The 18,504-nt window shown below is 34.1% G+C and overlaps 1 long non-coding RNA gene across 24 annotated transcripts; it reads left to right on the forward strand.

Moving 5' to 3' along the window:
• Window positions 1–9,162: 9,162 nt before the first annotated feature.
• On the forward strand, window positions 9,163–14,286 carry LOC127105223 (uncharacterized). 24 transcript variants are annotated; one of them, XR_007794963.1, is made up of 17 exons: window positions 9,164–9,408; window positions 9,875–9,925; window positions 10,013–10,151; window positions 10,290–10,435; window positions 10,936–10,996; window positions 11,115–11,164; window positions 11,564–11,624; window positions 11,710–11,837; window positions 11,976–12,184; window positions 12,274–12,352; window positions 12,938–13,021; window positions 13,105–13,150; window positions 13,372–13,420; window positions 13,504–13,584; window positions 13,688–13,734; window positions 13,798–13,902; window positions 13,993–14,286. It is a non-coding gene; the product is annotated as an uncharacterized LOC127105223 (long non-coding RNA). The 24 variants fall into 24 exon arrangements; XR_007794956.1 differs by having other exon boundaries at window positions 13,684–13,902; XR_007794949.1 differs by having other exon boundaries at window positions 13,688–13,902.
• The last annotated feature ends 4,218 nt before the right edge of the window (window positions 14,287–18,504 follow it).

An 18,504-nucleotide genomic window follows, 5' to 3' on the forward strand; every position in this document is an offset into this window, starting at 1 on the left:
GGATAACAACAAGGATAACATCGAAATTTTAGGCGGAGCATGCCTTAGCTGTTCTACCACATCAAAATTACTCTTACGGATGATTTTCAGCATTTCTTCCATTTCCTGCTTGGCAACATCTTCGGTAGTAACTTCGACTGGTGTCTTTGACTGAGAAGGATTGATTACTGGTCCCTTTCCTCGAGTTTCAGGGGCGGGAGGTGAGATTTCTGGAGAGAAGATCCTTCCACTTTGAGTAATTTTACTAGTCCCAACAATGTCAACGTCATTAGGATTAGCAGAATTGTCATCTCGTTTTATGTCGTGGATGTAAACATCACCTCCATAGTTCCACGGAATGGCTTTGCTTGAGGAATACGGTACTGGGCCAGGTGCAGTAATAATTAGGGGAGCTACCTTGGGCTTAGTAGTAATCTTCACAGGCACTCTAGTAGCGGTAATCTTCACTGGAACTTTGGACCTAGCAATCACAGATATTTCTTCAATAGGGTTTTCCTCCTTAGGAATCTTTTCAAAGAGAATGGTACGATCATCCATCAGCCGTTGAATATTATTCCTCAGCTTCAAGCAATCATTGGGTCGGAGTATACATAGATCACAATTTTCAGCACAACCTGGAAATAAACCAGCTTGCAATAAATTCTTCTTGATGATCAGGAGAGGAGATGCTAAGTCAGCTACATTAGTAATGTGAGAATTGTCATCCACATCATTAACAGTCTTGTCATGATTAGGCATAGGAGCAGTGATGACATTAGGAGTCTCTAGAGGATCAAATTCAATTTCTCCAGCGTCAATCATATCCTAAATTTTATTCTTCAACAACCAACAATCGTTTGTATCATGCCCGGGGCTATCGGAGTGATATGCACACCTGGCGTTGGGATTATAACGAGGAGAAGTAGTGTTGGGATTTGCAGGAGGATCTTTGAGGGTAATTAAATTTGCTTTTAGCCTACCCTGCAATGCTTGTGCTAAAGTCATATTGATTTTGGTAAACTGCCTTCTTGGCCTGCCTTGTCTATGTTGGAAGTTTTGAGATGGCGGTGCTGCAATCGTAATTGCTCCAACAGTATGGTCATAATTTTTCTTGTTATGACCCCTTTGACCGTACACAACATTTGATTCATTCTTCCTCTGATAGGACTTTTTGGTGCTTGCAGAGGTAGCCGCCTGTATCTTTCCACTTCGAATGCCGCTTTCAACATGTTCACCCGTCAATATAAGTTCAGTGAAACCCGATGAGGAACTTCCCAATAGATGGCTGTAGAATGGGCCAGTCAGTATACCCATGAACATGTCCATTAATTCTCTATTAGTCATAGGGGGTTTGACTCTGCCAGCCAAGTCTCTCCATTTTGAGCATATTCTTTGAAGCTTTCTTTAGAGCCCATAGTCATATTCTACAGTTGTAGCCGAGTAGGCGCTAATTCAGAATTATACTGGTAGTGCTTGTAGAAAGTTGTCGCTAAATCAGTCTAGGTGCGGATGTTAGAGCTCTCGAGCTGATAATACCACTCTAACTGTGTGCCAGACAGACTCTCTTGGAAGAAATGGATCCATAGCTTCCTATCAGTGGTATACGGCTGGATCTTTCTCACATAAGCTCTCAGATGCATCTGAGGACAAGACACACCATCATACTTAGTGAAAGCGGGGACCTTGAATTTGCGAGGAATGACCACATCAGAGACCAGACCTAAGCTTTCGAAATCCAGACCGGGCGCCTTCTGACCCTCCATAGCTAGCATACGTTCTTCCAGCAACTTATACTTATCATCTTTCGGAGAGTACTGTTCATTTTCATAATTTTCATAGTCGTCCTCGGGGTTGAAGGGATTGTTGGTGTAAGCCCTAGAGGCCAATACTTTTGGTACTTGTATCGAATTATTTATTAATAATAAAAGGCTTTTTCTTTATTACGTTTGTTTAATAAAGTCCCTAGAATAGCTAGTCTGTTTAATGTATCAAGTATGACTTAATCATGAGATCACATTAAACATAAAGACACTATTCTTAAAGTATCCGTAGTCGAGCTTTAGTGTGAAGTGGGATAACATTAAAGCATTAAGACTATTATGTTTGTAGACTGATGATCACATCTCATGGATCATGGATAAAGAGTTATCAAGTCTTAAACATAGGTGTGAATATTAGGAGTAATATTTATACCGGATTGACCCGCTATGAGAATACTATATAGAAAGTTATGCAAAGTGTCATAAGTTATTCTCATGGTGATAATGGTGTATACCACTCTTCGACCTGAAACCACTATGGACCCTAGATGTAGAGTCGAGTGCTTTATTGCTGATCAAACATTGTCCGTAACTGGATAACCATAAAGACAGTTGATGGGTACTCCACGAAGCATGCTGAGGGACATGAGTGACCTAGATGGAATTTGCCCATCCTGTATAACAAGATAAATGTCTATGGGCCCAATATTGAACTGGACAAGGATGACACGGTCTATGCCTTGTGTTCAATATAGACATAAGGGCAAAAGGGTAATTATACACATAAGTATTATCACAGAAGGTTTTGTCAGATCACATGACATTTTCGTGTCTTGGGTAGCAGTGATGTGTTGCTAGATACCGCTCACTGTTTATTATGTTAAATACATGATTTAATATAATTGCCAATGCCGCAAAAACCTACAGGGTCACACACAAAGAACGGATTGATGAGAGATAGAGTAACTAAGGAATACCGTAAGGTACGGTGCCCTTAAGTGAATTATAGAACATCGTAAGGTACGATGTACTTGAGTAGAATACGAAATATGGTAAGGTACCATGGGCTTAAGTGATTTTGGGCATATTATAAGATATGGGCCAAAATACACTTAAGTGGGCTTTTTAGCTTGAAGCCCACGCAAATGGTTCTATAAATAGAACCCTTGTGCAGAAGCATTCATTACGGTTGCATTATTTTCGTTTTCTCTCTCTCTCTCTCTCTCTCTCTCTCTCTCTCTCTCTCTCTCTCTCTCTCTCTCTCTCTCTCACTCAAAGCCTTCATTCATACCAGCTAGCACTGAGATTGAAGGAATCCGTTCGTGTGGACTGAGTAGAGACGTTGTCATCGTTCAACGTTCGTGATCGCTCCGTGGATCTGCATCAAAGGTTTTGATCGTCACAAGAGATCTGCACCAAAGGTTTCAATCGTCACAAGAGGTAAATATTCTATCACTGATCATGACCATTCGTAAGGATCTCTAAAGGAGAAAATTTTTATTTCCGCTGCGTTTTGGATCGCAATTCTGCTTCAGTGGTATCAGAGCCACTTACGAAACCATGACTCAGATAACTGTTTAATTTCTGTATTAATATGATTAAAAGACAGAAAGAATCAATTAATTAAACGAGTAATTAAATTTGGCATCATGAGTGTACGAGTTGGATGATTGATGTTGACTATGCTTCGGAACCAACATTAGTATGGTGAAGCAGCGATACATCGATCGTCCATAGGTTACGCAATTGAGACCGATCAACTTATATATGATATAAGTAATCCTAATGCAAAGTACGGTATATGTGATATGCTGTTTTTGTTTCGTTCATTCAAACACTAAATGGTTGTTTTCCTTTGAGCGATCAATGGTCATTTGCTTCGGAATCCGACATTAGTATGGTGAAGCAATGACTTGTTGATCAATCATACTGAATCAACAATCGAGGTGTGTTTGACGGTCTGAAATTGGCGCATTAGGGTTGGTGACGGCGCAAGGGTTGTGCCGTCAAAGAGTTGTGAATTTAGGGCTTTTGGAACACGTCAGTTGACTGTTTCAAAGTTTTGTTATTTTGGCCGCGTGACGTTCGTCACGAGCTTGTGACGATCGTAACAAGCTGGACGTGACGGTCGTCACACTCACAGATCCAAAATTCTAGGCATTTCTGTTTCTGCCCGCGTGACGGTCGTAACATGCCTGTGACGGTCGTAACATGCCTGTGACGGTCGTCACACTCACGGAACCCCCGGCTAACTCTGCGTAGTATGATCGGTCGCCGAAATTTAATTTGGTTTTAATAAATTAAAAGAATTAAAAATTAATAATAATGTGTTTATCATTATTGCCTTATGGTGATCAGTTATGGCCTTAGTCTTCCTTCATTTTGTTTTGGTTTTTTTTTTTAAACAAGGAAATCATTGACCTTTCCTTAAGTCCACTTCAGTGCAACACCAAGCGGTTGACCAAAATTTCCCTAAAGTCCAATCTTAAAAAGTGTAGTATCGAGTATCAACCAACCCCAGTCGGAACCGAAGTCAGTTATTGCACTACTTTCTAATGGCTAGGATGAGTCAATTAGGGTTCTAAAGGTCTCGTTAATGCTTTGATGACACCACGCAGACGCCAAATTTTTCCTCAAATAAACATGAGGAACATCAGGACATCCAAAGTGTCACATTAACCGTAGCCATCATTTTAACCATTCTAGTATACGCCGGACAATCGCGATGATCTCTGGCTACTTACCTAAGGTACACTAGATCCGGGTGTAGGATCTTTCACTCAAGCATAGAATACCCAAACAATCCCTTAAAAGTAAATCAGACAAAGAAACAATTCGAAAGCATGAGTGATCTTATCTTTAAGGTAACCTCTCTTTTTAAGAATCCCCAGCAGAGTCGCCAGTTCTGTGATACGGTGAACTGACTTTACGTTTTTGCTTTGAAAAGCAATGTTGCGGATAGCAAGAGTCGCCACCGACTTTTTCTTTTATCCAATAAGGAAAGGAGGAAAAGAATAGGAAAGACCTTGATTAGATTTTGAGTTCGGGAGGTACATTATACAAAGGGAAGGTGTTAGCACCCTTTGTATCCATGGTTATCCATGGGCTCTTAATTGCTTAACTCACTTATGTTTTCCTTGTTTGAGAAAGTGTTTGAGAACTGTGGTGTGTTTAGAAAATATTTTGAAATGAGAGTTTAACTTTGTAATGATTCTTGTACTAATGTATACAAAGTGTTTATCTCGTTTGATTTTGAAAGATGTTTAGAAAAATATAACTCGACGATGATTCTGGTGCGAATGTATATCAAGTGGTGATTTTTTAAAAGATGTTTTGAAAAGTGTGAGGTGTGAAAAGTATTTTAAGCTGCGAGCAAGCATTTAAGAGTTATACCTACCCAAGGTCTTTATAGGTATTTCCTATCTTTAGGAGGGTAAAACTATCCTTACTATTGAGAAGTAAGTAGTCTTATCCTTTGGATGTAAAGGGACATCGTGGGGTCGTCGATTGGTCATTGAAGGCAACATTTGTAAGGATACCTTAGCATTCGAAGAGACGATCATCATTTAATCGTAGGCTACAACGAAGGGTCATCGAGGGACAAAGTCATATATTCGAAGGCAACGTTCGAGGGACAAGATCATATATTCGAAGGCAACGTTCGAGGGACTATGATTTATCTTGTAGGGACATTGACCTTTTGATCAAAGGGATTATGACTTATCTGTTTAGGGATGATGATGATTTAATCGAAAGGGTCTTTGATAAGGGTATCCCCACATTCGCGGGACATGACCGTAATATCGTAAGGCAACAAAGAGAGGGATAAGATCACGTATTCGAAGGCAATGTAATTAACCAAGTAATCAGAATAAATCTCCACGATAATATCCCACAAATAAAGTGGAATGCCAAGCTATCTCTTCAAGAGTCACGGGAGCCCTTACAAAAACTCAGCAGACATGTTAGAATAACAGGATGGGGTGCAATCAAGAGTTGAACCGAACAAAAGAATCATAGCAATAATAGTGTCAGGCAAACAGCGTGCAAATGCAATAGAAAACATGTCGAACAAATACAGAACATATCAGAATGCAAACAGAAGAAATCAATTACTGTCATGTTCGCTACTGCCTCGCCTAGCGAAGGCCTGGCGAACCCTCGCTACATGTTCGCTTAGCGAGGTGCTAGCGAACGACTGCGAGTTCAGGGTTCTTCTTTGATAACAACACAATTTCAGGAACCCCAAACCCTATGGCATCCATTACAGAAATTACATGATCGAATATTCAAAGTATTATTTTACACATTTATGCACATATAAACACACATGCAAAACCTAACGATATTCGCCTTTCCAAATCCAACCATAATGCCTCATACATTTAGAAATTTCAAACTGGGAGCATAAAGTAGTGAGAATAGGGCAAACCTGATTAGAGGGATAGAATGAAGTTGAATTGTACCGTCAGGTTTACAGAGCAATCTTAGGGTTTATGCCTAGTAGGGTTGGTGAAGGTAACCTTTGTGCAGATGAGTTCCCTTCAGTGTATATGGAGACTGCTCTGAATTAGCTTTTAGGGTTTTTCTCCGTTGTTTTTCTGATCTCCCTTGTTTTTCTCTTCTCTTGTTTTTCTGATCCCCCTTTTTCAAATGAAGTTCTGGAATTTATAGCTGATTTTTGTGTCTTGGTGGGCTCAGACTGAAGGCAATTCAGGCCCAAAATTTTTGTATATCCGCAAGCTTCGCTAGGCAAACGAGCTAGCGAAGGGTTCGCTAGGCGAACACTCAGCGAGTGTTCCAGCAAATGCTCCCAGAATTGGATAAAAGCATAGCTAGTACTTACTCGCTAGGCGAGCAGCTAGCAAGCAGGTAGCGAGCATTCCAGTAGCGGAATCAACAAGATTCGCTGGAGCGAAGGAGGAAGCGCGGGCTTCGCCTAACGAAGGTTTTGCTCGCCTAGCGAGCATGACAGTTAAGGTCATCTTCTGGATTTGGTAGCCTGTGCGCTGGATTTTTGTTCCTTTGAAAAATGAATAGACCTCTGTTTGAAAGTATAAAAATTAACAGACAAATTTTGGGGTATGACAAATATGAAATAAAAATTAGTAAATACTCAATTATTTTAACTATAAGTATTAATATAAAATGAAAATTAATTTATTAAATAATATGAAATATTAATATAGAAGTATTTAGTGAATATTAAGTAATTTATAATTGAATAAATAAATAAATTATAAATATTTGAAATATTAATAGAACATATATATTCTTTAATGTTATTATTAAATTGAATGATTGGTATAATGGTATTAAAAGAATTTAACAATTATTTATTTCGAATAAATAATATTTTAACATAAAATTATAAAATTATTATTTTCACTAAAAAAAACCATAAAACTTAACTTTACTAATTAAAAAAATTAAAACTTACCTTTTTTTTTGTTAATGTAATGATGATGATTAATAAATATTCCTTGTATTGCTTCTACAACTCTAAGGTTTTAATGCATCTTATTTAATTTCGTATTTACTCAATCATAGTAAAATATAAAACAAACCAATATAAGCACTTTAAGCTGAATTAAAAGGAAAAATAAAAATCAAATGCAACAAACAAGTAAATAAGAATTTTTTTGGGTTACTGAAATTTTTGAGATATTTTATATTGAATGAATCTTTTTATACTGGTTTTCATACAAATTAATAACCACTATTATTTGCCTATCACAAAAATAAAATACATTAGAGGGATTTAGCAAATTCTTCAAATTATTTTTCTCTTTTTATAATATTTGCGGTGCATTTATATATTTATGTAATGCAAATGATCATTTTATATCAATTCCCTCCCCTCTTTTAAATTTTCTCTCAAACAATGTGAAAAACTCACCTCCCTTTTCCTGTTCTATACAAAACCTCCTTGATGTTAGCTAGATGATTATCACATTGGTAAGATTTTATCATGTTATTGATTTATTTTGTTTTTATGGCATATCAGATTAAATCAAAGAAAGTTACTTTGACATCATTGCTTGTCAAGACTTCAACACTCGAGCTGGCAAAACACACTATTATAAACACTAGTTGTACAATAGCACCTAATTATTTTGAAATTATAAAATAAAAATATAATTATTTGTTGGGATATAGATGGAAGGATTGAAAAAAAGGGAATGAATTTCATGATTTGTCCTCATTTTCTCTCTCTTTAGTCCATATTAATTTCTTCTATTTTTGTTTGATTTTTGTTGGGTTTTAAAAATCACTAGATGTTATATATAGGTGTGATTTCAAGTATAACAACATGTTATATCACATGTGGTGTATTATATCATAGATGTGATTTCAAGTATCACTGCATATTATATCACACGTGATGTATTTTTTCTTCTATATTAAGGTTGAGAAAGCAGAAAATCAAATGGTAATAGATTGGATGTTTCTCTATTATATATATATTTTTTCTATATTAGTGTTGGATTTCAAACATCAATACATGTTATATCACGTTTAAAATGGTTATTTATATTAAAAAATAAAAAGTTAAAGATGTTATGTTTTTAGACCCTAAGATAATATTTTATAATATCACACGTTAAAATGTGGATAACCGTGTGATTAAGATCGGACGAATATATTCTTAAAAAATATAAATATTTATTGGGAAGCGTGGATAAAGATGGAATGATCGAAAAAAAGAATTGAATTTTGATGATTTGTCTCCACATTCCTTCTTTAAGAGATTTATTTTGTTTGGTTTCAGAAAATATTATATGACATTTATTTTGTTTGGTTTCAAAAAACATAGCATGTTCTATCAGGTTAGAAAACCAAATGCTATGTTTCTCTATTTGATATAGGTAGGTTATAGGTATAATTTTGAGATGTTATATAAAAATGTGAAAGTATATTCTATAATCGCACTCCATTCTTCTTTCTATATTCACTATGAAATCTCAAACAATATCTTTTGTATTTTTATTTATTTTCATTGTAGTAAGACATTCTTCCCGTATAAGAATGACAAATGTTGGTCCAGTTGCTGAGAAGGTAGATTTTGGTGAGACTTTTGGTCCAGTTGCTGAGATGATAGATTTTGGTGAAGTTGTTGGTCCAGTCGTTAATGTTTCTGAAGCTACTCCCACTCAGGGAAAGATGAAATGTTTCTTTGCTGCATTGGAAAAAAATGGTTGAAGTGTATACTTTTTATTTTTATTCCTGCTTCTCCAAATCCAACTCCAACTCCTCCTTCATTTGAATGAATTAGTAAAGATAGGATTTGAATTTTTATAATATATTAAATAAAAATAATATATATCCATTTTATAAAATTATTATTTTAACATAAAATTATAAAATTATTATTTTCACTAAAAATTATTATTAATTGAAACTTAATTTTAATCACATTTTTTAAAAGTTTTTCCTTTCCTTTCATTTTCACTCATCCCCACTCTCGTTCCCGTTCGTTCTGATTCGCCTCCAACGTTCCATTCTCGACCTATCTTCGCTGTTCCATTCTCGATTCGCCTCCGTCATCACGTTCTCGATTCGCCTCCTTGGTTCCATTTCGATCCTCCTCCGTCGCTCCCGTTCTCGGTCCTCCATCATCGTTCTCGGTCCTCCATCGCCGTTCTTGGTCCTAAAGAACCATTGAATAGTAAGTTAGGGTTTATTGTTTATGTATGTTATGTTTCTTATTTCTCATTTGAATTTGACTTCTAAACGCTGAGCTAGGGTTTAAAGCTTTTGTATGTTTTGAATACGATTTTTCTTTTGAATTTACCTTCAGTAATAGTGAGTTAGGATTTATTGTTCTTGTGATCCTTGGGTTAATGTGTTAGTATGTTGGAAATTGAGATATTTGTGGCATTGGGCACATATAAACTTTTTATTCATTGAGTTGAGCTTTGAGAGTTTTAGCATAGTAGATTTTAGTTTACAAAGCTAATATCAGGATAGACTTCTTAAAATCATGTGGAAATCACATTGGAACACGCATTGAAGGGTTGTCGTGGTTTTTTGATTATGATGGTGTGTATTTTGTTTAACATTTGTATGCTTTGTAAATTCCTGAGAATTTGTAGGGAGTTGTTTTTGATAACTTTTTTATATATTGTTGACAGGTGAAGTATAGTATTAATCATGTGCTTAGCAGTTTTCCGCGCATGTATCAGGTTTGAATACTTAAACACAAACATCAAATGCTTGTTCTTCACTCGTATGCTTCTGGAGTTCTGATTGGGTAGTTTTTACTTGAGCAGCTCGCCGAAGGTGGTACAGCTGTAGGAACTGGATTGAATACTGTTCTTGGCGTCTATCATCACATGCAGAAAAACATTGGCTTGTAATGTGCTCATATTCTCCTTTTGCAGGCTGCCCGTGATGCTTTTGTTGAAACTAGTAGAGTCCTCAACACAATTGCAGCTTCCTTAATGAAGATTGCTAATGATACTTTGTTAGTGTTTATAAAGACTGATGGAATTCAAATGCAATTAAGTCTAATGAAACACTTAATTTGTGCTGTCTATTTTTTCGCAGTTATATGAAGGCATTAAGAGACGGTTGGGAGAGCCAATTTCAGTGGGTGTGGACGATCAACAGACTTTGATGCTGCAGCCAGTGCAGAAAAATCTCTTGAGACATGCTCACTTGTAGAGCATATATTACATTTGGAACCAACCGAGGTGCCCAATTACACACATGATATGTTCTAATTGAATTGGAGAATGAAAAAATATTGTCCTAGCTTATCTTTTATAATAAGTAGTATTAAGACTATAACTTTAATTAGTGGTAGGGTGTTTGTCAATCCATTTAGATACTCAAATGGAGGAGACTGTCTTTTTGTTTGTGGTGTCACTAAAGTGAAATAATGGTAGTGTCCTTTTCCATTACATCTTTCAAGAATTTGATTCTTTTTTTAGCAATACTTTCTTGTGTTTAAAAATGTTTAGACTTTGTCTTGTTATGTTAGAGATACATGAATTTTCCGATTTTATCATGATTATAGATGGTTACTTTGTAAATGGTTATGCTGCTTAGCACATTATCCATAGTGCTTTTACTTCACTTTGTATTGAAAGTTCTCATGTATCTAAAGCCAAAGAATATAAGAAATGGGCTTTAAGATTAATATTTTATGCATTTTAAATAGCCTGATATATAATTTTTCTTTGCTTTTCAGGGGGAAGATATTAGTGTATGTGTTTGTTTAGCAAGTTTGATGTCATTATTTGATGAAAAAGGTACATATCTATGTAGTTTTGATCTCTGGATTAGTAGTCTTAGGTGGGTTAATAATGTTCTAGGTGTAGTAAAACCAAGCTGAAATAGTCATTGGTTGTGGTGGTGATGCCATTTCAGGAGACAAAGCAGGATCCACCTACATTGAGTTGAAAAATTGTCATTTGAAGGTGACAAAATTTAGCTTTCTTTGAAGTTAACTACTTAGTTTCTTATTCTCTCTAAACCCTGAAATGATCCTTGTTGCCATGTGATTTAAGTTGGAAAGCAAGCATGAAGCTGCCTCAGCTAATGTTGATGTTGCACATTACTATAAAAAATTAATATAAATGCCATGTTTGTGAGTGTGCGGTTATTTATAACCACAATGCATTTGTTAGAGTGGCATCACTTGTATTATGATTAAGAAAGTAGAAATTTCAATGCTAATTTTCATCTACTCTCTTTTAATGCAAAGGCTATATCTTGCTTAGACAATGCAGTAAATATTTCTGTGAAATTGGAAGAATTTCTATGGCTGCTAAATATATGTTGAAGTATTGAGTTCAAGGACATCTACTTAATGGCAGGATTTGCGAATTTTGTAAAGGAGATGTTGTTGCTATTACCAATGCATTAGAACGATATCAGGTTGAATATCTTTCAAGAAATTGCGTCTACAGACGAGAAATATCTTTAATTACTAAATCTTTTAGATGTCTATTTGTTTTTGCAGGAATTGGATCCAAGTTTTCTGGAAGGCGTGAATATAGACTTTTGGCAGATGTTGCTGCTGCAATTGATGAAGAAGACGTTGGAAAGTTCAATGAAGTTGTGAAGGAGTTTGATGACATGATTCCTTTTGTAAGCTCTCAATTATGAAAAGACACTACTGTTTTTAAACATATAACTTGTTGTTCCAATCATTCCTCTATTATATTACTGAACAGCTCTATTATAATTTATTCATCTGCATTATTCTCTTGCATGAATATTATGCAGGATTCTTGGAAAACAAAACTTAATCTGAGGGAACTTGAGGAGGATGATCTGACTTGAATTGTATCTTAGTTTTGTGATGGTTGCGCTTCAGGTTTGATTGTCTAAATGGGAACTCTAAAAGCATTCGGGTTTGTTCATGTAGATGCCTACTACAATTGAGGAGTTGGAAGCAGCAATCTTATTTGTCAATCGTAACATATTGGAACAATGTGAGGATTGTCAAAGACAAGTACTCTTCATTGTTGTAATTTTTGTTGGGTTATTTCAGATGCCATCTATATTTACCGTGACTTTACAGATAGAAGATCTTGCAAAAAAAACTCAATGCAAACAAGAAGGAATCTAGAAAGTGTCTAGCTGAATTGGATGATATTAAGGTCTGATAAGTATTTCTTTACATAATTGGAATATTATGATGTAGAGAATGCTTCTAGTAGCTCATATTTGGACTACCATGTCATCTTTTTCCATATGCACTCTCACTAATATTTCAGATTAGGTTAGAAAGTTCCCTTCATCTCTAAGTTTTAGCAATTTTTTTTGTGTGAATGGCTTAATGTTATTGGATAGTATAGATTTCATCCGAACAAATTGTTTAACAATGCTTTTTTTTTTTTTTTGCATTTATGTCTGAATGCAAAATTCTAAATTTGAAAAGTTCCAAATAATTACTTTTAATTAAATGTGTTTGGAATGGTAAAAAGAGAAAGGCAAAGAACAAACATATATTTATTTTTAGTTGTTTGACAGAACACGTGTATGCTTGCATATATCACTTTTATGTAGTTGAAGTACTAACATGAAGGAGAGATTCTATCATATTTCTTAATAAAATTGTTCTTTTTTTGAAATACAATTTTTTTTTCGGGTTCCTAACATTATGTGATTTGTAGTGTATGTATGCATACTCTTTTTTTTGTTGGGTTTCTAAAAAAGCTGAAATCTTTAAGTTGTTTTTGTAGGGAAAATGGCTTCCAACACTCAGATAAATGAAACTTTTGGTCGAAATTTTCAACAGATAGCTGTTGTCGGAGGGGTTTCACTAGGTTTGTGAAATGATAACTGAATTATCATTTTTTATTTGGTCTTCTTATGCTTCCATCGCCAACCACATTTCTCCACTTCTCAGATGAGCATGATATGGACTTTTGATCAATTTGGAATTTATATAACAGGTGACGGTTGTTCTGAACCAGTTATTTTGTTTATTCCTTTTATAAGAATGTGCTTTCATAGCGTCACTACTCTTTCTTATTATTGGTTGATGTAACTTCTGGTTACCAGTCAACTTCAATGTTAAGAGGGAAACCCAACCTACACAATTACACAGTTGTTGATTCTAATCATGATTTAGGTCACTTCTATGGTAAAAAAACCAATTTTTTTATTTTATCAGAGAAAATGAACTGCTTGAAGTTTTCAGTGCTCATCACAAGTCTGGAGGGGTACTACTACATGGATTATTTTCTTATTAGTGCATTTGTGCTCGCCCCACTCACTAATTAACCTTAAATATTGGTTTTTCCAGGACTTTCAACCATTGTTTATCTTGTTTCCCTTCAAGATCTTACGAACTCTCCATTTAGAGTTGTTGATGAGATCAACCAAGGTTTGTTATTGTTTGAAGTAATTTTTTTTTCTGAATTAACTGTATTCAGCACTCAAAAGATCTTCTTTGACTCTATTTTTTTGACCCAATAAATGAAAGGAAGATGTTTGAGCAATTAGTGAGAGCGTCAAGCAAGCCAAATACACCATAGTGAGTACCAACTAATGTGCTCAGTTCCCCCATAACGCGAGAGTGACCATTAATCTTATGTAGGTGTTTCTTACTTACTCCAAAGTTGTTACCAGATCTGCAATATAGCTGAGGCATGCCATATATTGAATGTAATGAATGGTCCTTGTATTGAGCAACCTTTAAAGGGTAATCTATCATACCAACAAAAATTATATTTATCCTCTCTTTAACTGTAGATATTTTTCACATTACATTTTCTCTTTTGATAATGATTAGTCTGGACTACGGGTGATCCATGGAGTATTATCACCGGGCATGTTGGAGAGATCATGTGTCAAACGCCATGGAGTTGCAATGGGGATTCATAGCATTTGTTTAGCATTTTGTATAGTTTTTTGGAAAAAAAAAACAAAGTTTGCATGGGAGGGAACTTGTTTTTTTCCCTTCATTAATTATATTGGATATACATAACAATGTAAACATACCTTTTTTTTTTTGTTACTGTAGTATTGAGGATTAATAAATATTTCTTATATTGCTTGTACAAAGGTAAGGTTTTAATGCATCTTATTTAATTTTGTATTTACTCAATCATAGTAAAATATAAAATAAACCAATATAAGCACTTTAAGCTGAATTAAAAATAAAAATAAAAATCAAATGCAACAAACAAGGAAATAAGAATTTTTTGGGGTTACTAAATTTTTTTGAATTATTTTATATTGAATGAATCTTTTTATACTGGTTTTCATTATTTTTCTCTTTTTATAATATTTTCAATGCATTTATATATTTATGTAATACAAATGATCATTTTATATCAATTTTCTCCCCTCTTTTAAATTTTCTCTCAAATAATGTGAAAAATTCACCTCCTTTTTCCTGTTCTATACAAAACCTCGTGATGTTAGCTAGATGACTATCACATTGATAAGATTTTATAATGTTATTGATTTATTTATTTTAAAATTATAAAATAAAAATATAATTATTTGTTGGGATAAAGATGGAAGGATTGAAAAAAAGGGATTGAATTTCATGATTTGTCTTTATTTTCTCTCTCTTTAGTCCACATTAATTTCTTCTATTTTTGTTGGGTTTCAAAAATCACTACATGTTATATATATGTGTGATTTCAAGTATAACAACATGTTATATCACATGTGGTGTATTATATCATAGGTGTGATTTCAAGTATCACTGCATATTATATCACATGTGATGTATTTTTTCTTCTATATTAAGGTTGAGAAAGTAGAAAATCAAATGGTAATAGATTGAATGTTTCTCTATTTTATATATTTTTTTTCTATATTAGTGTTGGATTTTAAACATCAGGACATGTTATATCACATTTAAAATGGTTATTTATATTAAAAAATAAAAAGTTAAAGATGTTATGATTTTAGACCCTAAGATCAAAATCAAAGGGAGAGAGATATATTATATGAATTGAGATTTGGTGCAGTCAAATATGTTATAAAATCACACGTTAAAATGTGGATAACCGTGTAATTAAGATTAGACGGATATATTTTTAAAAAATATAAATATTTATTGGGAAGCTTGGATGAAAATGGAATGATCGAAAAAAAGAATTGAATTTTGATGATTTGTCTCCACATTCCTTCTTCAAGACATTTATTTTGCTTGATTTCAGAAAATATTATATGACATTTATTTTGTTTGGTTTCAAAAAACATCGCATGTTCTATCATGTTAGAAAACCAAATGCTATGTTTCTCTATTTAATATAGGTAGGTTATAGGTAGAATTTTGAGATGTTATATAAAGTTGTGAAAGTATATTCTATAATCGCACTCCATTCTTTTTTCTATATTCATTATGAAATCTCAAACAATATCTTTTGTATTTTTATTTATTTTCATTGTAGTAACGCATTCTTCCCGTATAAGAATGACAAATGTTGGTCAAGTTGCTGAGAAGGTAGATTTTGGTGAGGCTTTTGGTCGAGTTGCTGAGATGATAGGTTTTGGTGAAGTTGTTGGTCCAGCAGTTGATGTTTCTGAAGCTACTCCCACTCAGGGAAAGAAGAAATGTTTCTTTTGTTGCATTGGGAAAAATTGGTTGAAGTGTATACTTTTTATTCTTATTCCCGCTCCTCTAACTCCAACTCCTCCTTCCTTTGAATGAATTATTAATATATGATTTGGATTTTTATAATATATTAAATAAAAATAATCCATATCCATTTTACTATTTCTCAAATATAAGATATGATTATGGTGTTGTGTCAAAAAATAAAGTAAGGGACTTGGGTTAAGAAGTTTTATGAAAAATTTGGTCGAAAGCTATGTACTTGAAACTTCATACCTTCATAACCCATCAGAACGGAACTGTAATGTTTTAAATTTTTTATAAATATCTGAAAATGGAACTGCAATGTTTTAAATTAATCGTTTATATTTATTTTCTTGGAGCCTTAATGCAATATATGATTATGATGTGAGCTTTAGATACATAATTATTCTTAGTTTCATCCTGTCTTTTACCTGTTAGGTTTATTAAAAATTTGATGTTAATTATTTTGTTTCTAAGTCTATGATGTGGTTGATAATGTCAAAGTGTAAGTAACTAAGTTTTATATGCAATTATAATTAAATTTGTTTCTGTGGTACTTATACTGGATTTGTCACATCAGCAGAGACAATTATGTTGGAGAAGAAATGTTTGGATTAGTTTATAGGAAACGAAATGATTGTGTCTGTTTCTCCTCACTTGCTAATCCAGTTTTAAATCATCACCACTAACATTCGCCTCCAATTTTCACTTGGAAATCTTTCCTTTCCAATTCAATAGTATATCAAGTTTATTACCTTTCTTTTATTAGTGTTTTGTTGATCTGGAAAATAGTGTATTAAAGTGAGTTTGTTCCCTTTCATGTTGATCATCTTAAACTTCTTTAAACAAAAAATAATTTTTGTTGCAGCTTTTATCCTCTTCAATCATATGTATAGTACGGGTGAAATAAGTGACAAGAAAAGTTGCTACCAAAAGTCTATAAATCAACCTCCAATAGCATATTGCATTTAATAAATATCAAATTTTGGTGTGTTTTTTATTCTCTACAACGCCATATATGCAAAATTCAAAATTTCTAGTCCCCAAATATATTTCCTTAGCATCTTTAAGAGTTACACAATTTCATAATTTGAAGATGAAAATATAGAAATTTTTATTGAGATAATCACATAAATCTGTCAATGTTATTATTAGAGTAAGCTGCAAATGCTATTATTTTGGTAGCTCATGATGTAGTATTATGAAGTTGTTATTGATATGTAGAATTATGTCATGAACCAAGATGTTAGACATGATTTGAAGCTGGATTTTGGAATTTTGTAAACCAAAATTCTGCATTTAGTTATGTGTCATACGGTGAACTGACTTGGGGTATTTTGCTTTTTATCGCAATGTCGCGGATAGCAAGAGTCGCCACCGACTTTTCTTTTATCCAATAAGGAACGGTGGAAAAGAACAGGAAAGACCTCAATAGATTTTGGGTTCGGGAGGTACATTATACAAAGGGAAGGTGTTAGCACCCTTTGTATCCATGGTTATCCATGGGCTCTTAATTGCTGGATCACTTATATTTTTGTCTGAAAAGTGTTGGTGAATTGTTTAAAATGTTTTGAAGAGAGAGTTTAACTTTGTAATGATTCTCGTATGAATGTATACAAAGTATTTATCTCATTTGATTTTGAAAACGGTTTAGAAAAATATAACTTGGTAATGATTCTTGTATGAATGTATACCAAGTGGTGATTTTCTAGGACTTGCAAAGTGTGAGGGGTGGAAAATGTTTTAGGTTATGATCCAGTAATTGAGAGTTATACCTTCCTAGGGTCTTTATGAACGTTTCCTATCCTTATGAGGGTAAAACTGTCCTTACTATTGAGAAGTAAGTAATTTTACCCTTTGGATGTAAAAGGGTCATCGTAGGGTCATCGATAGGTCATTGAAGGCAACAGTTGTAGGGATACCTTAGCATTCGGAGGGACGATCATCATTTAACCGTAGGCTACACCGAAGGGTCATCGAGGGACAAAATCGTATTTTCGAAGGCAACATCCGAGGGACTATGATTTATTTTATGATGATTTAATCGAAGGGCCATTGCTAAGTGTATCCCCACATTCGCGGGACATGACCGTTATACCGTAATACCGTAAGGCAAAAGAGAGGTCCAAGATCACATATTTAAAGGTCATATTTTAAAGTTAATTAGGTAATTAGGATGACTCTCCACATTAAAATCAATACATTAAAAATAATACATTAAAATTAATACATTAAAATTAATTATTAAAATTAACACATTAAAATTAATTATTAAAATTAACCCATTAAAATTAATTAAGCAATTTAGGGTGAGCCTCCACAAGGGTATCCCACAAATAAAGTGGAAGACCTAACGACGGTCTTTTTTTCTGGGACATATGAACCTTTGCAAAATTCAACAAACGGGTTAGCATACCAAATCAGGGTGCAATCGAGGATTACACCGCAAAAGAAATCACAACAGTAATAGGATCAAATAAACAATGCCTGGCTATGATAAAACATGAATGAAAAGTCAGAACAGAAAAGTTGGCTACTGTCAGGTTCGCGCCTGCCTCGCCTAGCGAAGGCTTAGCGAATACTCGCTGCATGCTCGCTTAGCGATGTGCTAGCGAGCGGCTGCGGATTCCGGTTTTAATAACGATATAATGGCAGCAAGCTTCACACTTTATAGCATTCATTACAGAGATTATGTGGTTGGACATT

This window comes from Lathyrus oleraceus, chromosome 7, assembly GCF_024323335.1.
Source record: "Lathyrus oleraceus cultivar Zhongwan6 chromosome 7, CAAS_Psat_ZW6_1.0, whole genome shotgun sequence".
In the NCBI taxonomy this organism is placed as follows: domain Eukaryota; kingdom Viridiplantae; phylum Streptophyta; class Magnoliopsida; order Fabales; family Fabaceae; genus Lathyrus; species Lathyrus oleraceus.